The sequence below is a fragment of the Oncorhynchus masou genome, chromosome 25 (assembly GCF_036934945.1).
Source record: "Oncorhynchus masou masou isolate Uvic2021 chromosome 25, UVic_Omas_1.1, whole genome shotgun sequence".
Classification (NCBI taxonomy): domain Eukaryota; kingdom Metazoa; phylum Chordata; class Actinopteri; order Salmoniformes; family Salmonidae; genus Oncorhynchus; species Oncorhynchus masou.
In genome coordinates this window covers 9,133,129-9,139,999 of record NC_088236.1, presented here as the reverse complement: position 1 = coordinate 9,139,999, position 6,871 = coordinate 9,133,129, and the positions used below count along the sequence as shown (strand labels likewise).

Genomic DNA, 6,871 nt, shown 5'->3' with positions numbered 1-6,871 from the left:
CAGAATTTTGGGGTCTGCTGGTCCCTTGAAAACCTCTGTGTAGATCATGATAAAGCACAACTGAATAGTGATTGGGTTAAATAGTCTTATGTAAGGATGAATGTCTTAAGGAAATTAAAATATGGAGAGAGATGTGCTGGTGCTTGACTCAGAGAGAGAGAAATAGAGAGGGAGAGAGAGAGAGGGGGGGTGGTAGAGAGAGGGTGTGGTAGAGAGAGAGTGAGGCAGCGGTAGAGTGAGGGAGCGGTAGAGTGAGGGAGGGGGGTGTGGTAGAGAGAGAGAGGCAGCGGTAGAGAGAGGGAGCGGTAGAGTGAGGGAGCAGTAGAGTGAGGGGGGGTGTGGTAGAGAGAGAGAGGCAGCGGTAGAGAGAGGGAGCGGTAGAGTGAGGGAGCGGTAGAGTGAGGGAGGGGGGGTGTGGTAGAGAGAGGGTGTGGTAGAGAGAGAGAGAGGCAGTGGTAGAGTGAGGGAGGGGGGGTGTGGTAGAGAGAGAGAGAGGGAGCGGTAGAGTGAGGGAGGGGGGGTGGAGAGAGAGAGAGAGAGGCAGCGGGAAAGAGAGGGAGCGGTAGAGTGAGGGAGCGGTAGAGTGAGGGAGCGGTAGAGTGAGGGAGGGGGGTGGTAGAGAGAGAGAGAGAGAGAGGCAGCGGGAAAGAGAGGGAGCGGTAGAGTGAGGGAGCAGTAGAGTGAGGGAGGGGGGGTGTGGTAGAGAGAGGGTGCGGTAGAGTGAGGGAGGGGGGGGTAGAGAGAGAGAGAGGCAGCGGAAGAGAGAGGGAGCGGTAGAGTGAGGGAGCTGTAGAGTGAGGAAGCGGTAGAGTGAGGGAGCGGTAGAGTGAGGGAGCGGTAGAGTGAGGGAGGGGGGGGTGTGGTAGAGAGAGGGAGCGGTAGAGAGAGGGAGCCCATAAAACGTAGAGCAGCTGTTTCCTGTGAGCAACAAGCTGCATTCTCTCCGACTGGAGGAGGAGGAGGGAGAGGTGAGAGAAAGACTAACAGGATGGAGGGACCATAGATTGATAAAGAAAAATGAGGAAAGAGTGACTGTGAGTGACTGTGTCCGAGTGTGAAAAATAGGATGATTGAGAAAGAGAGTGATAGAATGAAAGAGAACCAGAATGAGTCAACTGTATAAGAAAGAACTGAGATAGATATTGACAAGACAAGATTAAAGGAGAAGAGAGGGCGAGGGCGAGAGGGACAAAGTGAGTGACAGTGACACAGAAACAGGTGGGGGTTTTGAGCCAGTCTTACTTCTGTGAGAAAAAGAGAGAGAATATAGAAAGAGAGAGAGAAGAAACTGCTTATCTTTCCGTTTCTCTTTTTGGACGGGGTCTGATACAAGCGCTGGCTACATACCTCTCCGTCCACCTCTGGAGTCGGAGGCTGATGGGATTGATCCTGGAACACAGGGGGGGGGGGGGCACGCCCTTACTTCTATCATTTTTTCAGCCTTTTTAAAATAAGCTCTCCTGTTGATGTGTGAGGACTCTGCTCTTCTTGTGGATCTCCCCCCCTTTTTTAAGGGGTGTTTCTGCTGATTTTAAACTTTATTCCACTCTTCCTTTTGATGGTTCTAGATTTATGACTGGAGGTATCTCTGTGAGGTAAGTTGGTGTCCGTTCTGCTTCTCGATCTCACATGCCTGTTTTTTACATGCCAAAGAATACTGTATCTTCTGGATCCACTATTGGATTTTGTTGTAAAAAAACAAAAAAACAAACAGCAGAACTGTCTTTAATATTGATGTATGATGTCGAAATAGACAAATATACACATTTCCTCTCCTGTCCTCGTCGCAGCCAGATTCTATTCTGAAATCCACAGGGACATATGGAAATATTACTGCCACAGCACTGCTCTCTGTCTCGATCTTTCTTTCACTCTCTCTCTTCCTCTCTGTCTCTCAATTCAAGTTCACTTTCAATTTAAGGGGCTTTTTTTGGCATGGGAAACATATGTTTAAAGTGAAATAGATAATAAAGTGAAATAGATAATAAACAAAAGAGTAAACATTACACTCATAACATTTCCAAAAGGATAAAGACATTTCAATTTCATACTATGTGAAAATAGTTAAAGTACAAAAGGGAAAATCATTTACAATGGTGTTTGTTCTTCACTGGTTGCCCTTTTCTTGTGGCAACAGGTCACATATCTTGCTGCTGTGATGGCACACTGTGGTATTTCACCCAGTAGATATGGGAGTTTATCAAAATTGTGTTTGTTTTTCAAATTATTTTGGGGTCTTTGTAATCTGAGGGAAATATGGGTCTAATATTTGTAGCTCAGTTTCCACTTCATTTTGTGGGCAGTGAGCACATATCCTGTCTTCTCTTGAGAGCCATGTCTGCCTACAGCAGCCTTTCTCAATAGCAAGGCTGTGCTCACTGGGTCTGTATTTAAGTTTGGGTCTGCCTGCGGCGGCCTTTCTCAATAGCAAGGCTGTGCTCACTGGGTCTGTATTTAAGTTTGGGTCTGCCTGCGGCGGCCTTTCTCAATAGCAAGGCTATGCTCACTGAGTCTGTATTTAAGTTTGGGTCTGCCTGCGGCGGCCTTTCTCAATAGCAAGGCTATGCTCACTGAGTCTGTATTTAAGTTTGGGTCAGTCACCGTGGTCAGGTTTTCTGCCGCTGTATTCTCTCTGTTTGTGGACAAATAGCAATCAAGTGTGTTCTGTTTTTTGTTCATTCTTTCCAGTGTGTCAATTAATTATCTTTTTGTTTTCTCATGATTCGGTTGGATCTAATTGTGTTGCTGTCCTGGGGCTCTGTGGGGTGTGTTTGTGTTTGTGAACAGAGCCCCAGGACCAGCTTGCTTAGGGGACTCTTCTCCAGGCTCATCTCTCTGTAGGTGATGGCTCTGTGGGGTGTGTTTGTGTTTGTGAACAGAGCCACAGGACCAGCTTGCTTAGGGGACTCTTCTCCAGGCTCATCTCTCTGTAGGGTGTGTTTGTGAACAGAGCCCCAGGACCAGCTTGCTTAGGGGACTCTTCTCCAGGCTCATCTCTCTGTAGGTGATGGCTCTGTAGGGTGTGTTTGTGAACAGAGCCCCAGGACCAGCTTGCTGAGGGGACTCTTCTCCAGGCTCATCTCTCTGTAGGGTGTGTTTGTGAACAGAGCCCCAGGACCAGCTTGCTTAGGGGACTCTTCTCCAGGCTCATCTCTCTGTAGGTGATGGCTCTGTGGGGTGTGTTTGTGAACAGAGCCCCAGGACCAGCTTGCTTAGGGGACCCTTCTCCAGGCTCATCTCTCTGTAGGTGATGGCTCTGTGGGGTGTGTTTGTGAACAGAGCCCCAGGACCAGCTTGGTGAGGGGACTCTTCTCCAGGCTCATCTCTCTGTAGGGTGTGTTTGTGAACAGAGCCCCAGGACCAGCTTGCTGAGGGGACTCTTCTCCAGGCCCATCTCTCTGTAGGGTGTGTTTGTGAACAGAGCCCCAGGACCAGCTTGCTGAGGGGACTCTTCTCCAGGCTCATCTCTCTGTAAGGTGATGGCTCTGTAGGGTGTGTTTGTGAACAGAGCCCCAGGACCAGCTTGCTGAGGGGACTCTTCTCCAGGCTCATCTCTCTGTAGGGTGTGTTTCTGAACAGAGCCCCAGGACCAGCTTGCTGAGGGGACTCTTCTCCAGGCTCATCTCTCTGTAAGGTGATGGCTCTGTGGGGTGTGTTTGTGAACAGAGCCCCAGGACCAGCTTGCTTCGGGGACTCTTCTCCAGGCTCATCTCTCTGTGGGGTGTGTTTGTGAACAGAGCCCCAGGACAAGCTTGCTTAGGGGACTCTTCTCCAGGCTCATCTCTCTGTGGGGTGTGATTGTGAACAGAGCCCCAGGACCAGCTTGCTTCGGGGACTCTTCTCCAGGCTCATCTCTTTGTAGGTGATGGCTCTGTGTGGTGTGTTTGTGAACCAAGCCCCAGGACCAGCTTGCTTCGGGGACTCTTCTCCAGGCTCATCTCTCTGTAGGTGATGGCTTTGTTATCGACGGTTTGGGAATCACTTCCTTTCTTGGTGGTTGGAGAATTATTTAACAGCTTTTTTCTGGATTTTGATAATTAACGGGTATCAGCCTTGTTCTGCTCTGCATGCATGTATTTGGTGTTCTGCGTTGTACACAGAGGATATATTTGCAGAATTCTGCATGCAGAGTCTCAATTTGGTGTTTGTCCCATTTTGTGAATTCTTGGTTGATGAGCGGACCCCAGACCTCACAGCCATAAAGGGCAATGGGTTCTATAACTGATTCAAGTATTTTTAGCCAGATCATAATTGGTATGTCGAATGTTATGTTCCTTTTGACGGCGTAGAAGGCCCTTCTTGCCTTGTCTCTCAGATCGTTCACAGCTTTGTGGATGTTACCTGTAGTGCTGATGTTTAGGCCGAGGTATGTATCGTGATCAAGTGCAACGGTTTCTAGATGGAATTTGTATTTGTGGTCCTGGCAACTGGACATTTTTTGGAACACCATTATTTTTGTATTACTGAGATTTACTGTCAGGGTCCAGGTCTGACAGAATCTGTGCAGAATATCTAGGTGCTGCTTTAGGCCTTCCTTGGTTTGGGACAGAAGTACCAGATCATCCTCTCCCTCTCCTAGTAGGGTGAGGCGGGGTGCTGCAGACTGTTCTAGTGCCCTCGCTTAACCTGCGTCCCTTACTCACCCCATGGCCCTGTTGAAAGAAATGTGTGTGTGTGTTTTACCAATTTTAACTAAATGCTTGATTTTTACAATGTAGCGTTTTTCCCCCAACACCACTTTCCATCAGTTTGTATAGCAGACCCTTATGACAAATTGAGTCAAAGGCTTTTTTTAAATCAACAAATCATGAGAAGACTTTGCCTTTGTTTTGGTTTGTTTGTTTGTCAATTAGGGTGTGCAGGGTGAATACGTGGTCTGTTGTTCGGTCATTTGGCCAATTTGACATTTGTTTCAATAGATTACTCTGTCTGTATGTCTGTCTGTCTGTCTGTCTGTCTGTCTGTCTGTCTGTCTGTCTCCGTCTGTCTCTGTCTGTCTGTCTGTCTGTCTCTGTCTGTCTCTGTCTGTCTGTCTGTCTGTCTCTCTCCCTCTCCCTCCCCTCTCTCTCTCTCTCTCTCTCTCTCTCTCTTTCTCTCTCTCTCTCTCTGTCTCTCTCTCTGTCTCTCTCTCTCTCTCTCTCTCCCTCCCTCTCTCTCTCTATCTCTCTCTTTCTCTCTCTCTATCTGTCTCTCTCCCTCTCTCTCTCCCTCTGTCCCTCTCTTTCTCTGTCTCTCTCTCTCTCCCTCTCCCTCTATTTCTCTGTCTCTCTCTCCCTCTCCCTCCCTCTCTCTCTCCTTCTCTCCCTCTCTCTCCTCCTCCCTCTCTCTCTCTGTCTCTCTCCCTCTCTCTCTCTCTCTGTCCCTCTCTTTCTCTGTCTCTCTGTCTATCTTTCTCTCTCTCTATCTGTCTCTCTCTCTCTCTCTCTCTCTCTCTCTCTCTCTCTTTCTCTCTCTCTCTCTGTCTCTCTCCCTCTCTCTCTCTCTGTCCCTCTCTTTCTCTGTCTCTCTCTCTATCTCTCTCTTTCTCTCTCTCTATCTGTCTCTCTCCCTCTATCTCTCCCTCTCTCTCTCTCTCTCTCTCTCTCTCTCTGTCCCTCTCTTTCTCTGTCTCTCTCTCTGTCCCTCTCTTTCTCTCTCTCTCTCTCTCTCGCTCTCCCTCTCTTTCTCTGTCTCTCTCTCCCTCTCCCTCCCTCTCTCTCTCCTTCTCTCCCTCTCTCTCCTCCTCCCTCTCTCTCTCTCTGTCTCTCTCACTCTCTCTCTCTGTCCCTCTCTTTCTCTGTCTCTCTCTCTATCTTTCTCTTTCTCTCTCTCTATCTGTCTCTCTCTCTCTCTCTCCCTCTCTCTCTCTCTCTCTCTTTCTCTCTCTCTCTCTCTCTCGCTCTCCCTCTCTTTCTCTGTCTCTCTCTCCCTCTCCCTCCCTCTCTCTCTCCTTCTCTCCCTCTCTCTCCTCCTCCCTCTCTCTCTCTCTGTCTCTCCCTCTCTCTCTCTCTCTGTCCCTCTCTTTCTCTGTCTCTCTCTCTATCTCTCTCTTTCTCTCTCTCTATCTGTCTCTCTCCCTCTATCTCTCCCTCTCTCTCTCTCTCTCTCTCTCTGTCCCTCTCTTTCTCTCTCTCTCTCTCTCTCTCGCTCTCTCTCTCTCTCTCTCTCTCTCTCTCTCTCTCTCTCTCTCTCTCTCTCTCTCTCTCTCTCTCTCTCTCCTCTACACCCATACACTCTGGCTTTCTATCTGTGTGCATAACCACACCTCCACACAGTCAGGCTCCATTCAGCCTTCAAACTCACTCAGCCCTAATCCACTAATGGACTGTCTGATGATTGATTGTCAACCTGGGCTCATACTCTCATACTGTGGTTAGGTTCTGGTACAGACTGACTGTGGTTTGATTCTGGTACAGACTGACTGTGGTTAGATCGTGGTACTGACTGGTTAGATCGTGGTACTGACTGGTTAGATCGTGGTACTGACTGGTTAGATCGTGGTACTGACTGGTTAGATCGTGGTACTGACTGGTTAGATCGTGGTACTGACTGGTTAGATCGTGGTACTGACTGGTTAGATCGTGGTACTGACTGGTTAGATCGTGGTACTGACTGGTTAGATCGTGGTACTGACTGGTTAGATCGTGGTACTGACTGGTTAGATCGTGGTACTGACTGTGGTTAGATCGTGGTACTGAGTGGTTAGATCGTGGTACTGACTGGTTAGATCGTGGTACTGACTGGTTAGATCGTGGTACTGACTGGTTAGATCGTGGTACTGACTGGTTAGATCGTGGTACTGACTGGTTAGATCGTGGTACTGACTGTGGTTAGATCGTGGTACTGACTGGTTAGATCGTGGTACTGACTGGTTAGATCGTGGTACTGACTG

General features: G+C 48.6%; 1 protein-coding gene across 1 annotated transcript in view; it reads left to right on the top strand.

Annotated features, from left to right (window-relative positions):
- Window positions 1-913: 913 nt before the first annotated feature.
- LOC135513741 (protein unc-13 homolog B-like) overlaps window positions 914-6,871 on the top strand; it is a 147,410-nt gene continuing 141,452 nt past the window's right edge. The window contains exon 1 of the mRNA XM_064936633.1: window positions 914-1,595. The gene's annotated coding sequence lies outside the window, so the exon portion shown is untranslated. The remainder of the gene's footprint in view (window positions 1,596-6,871) is intronic.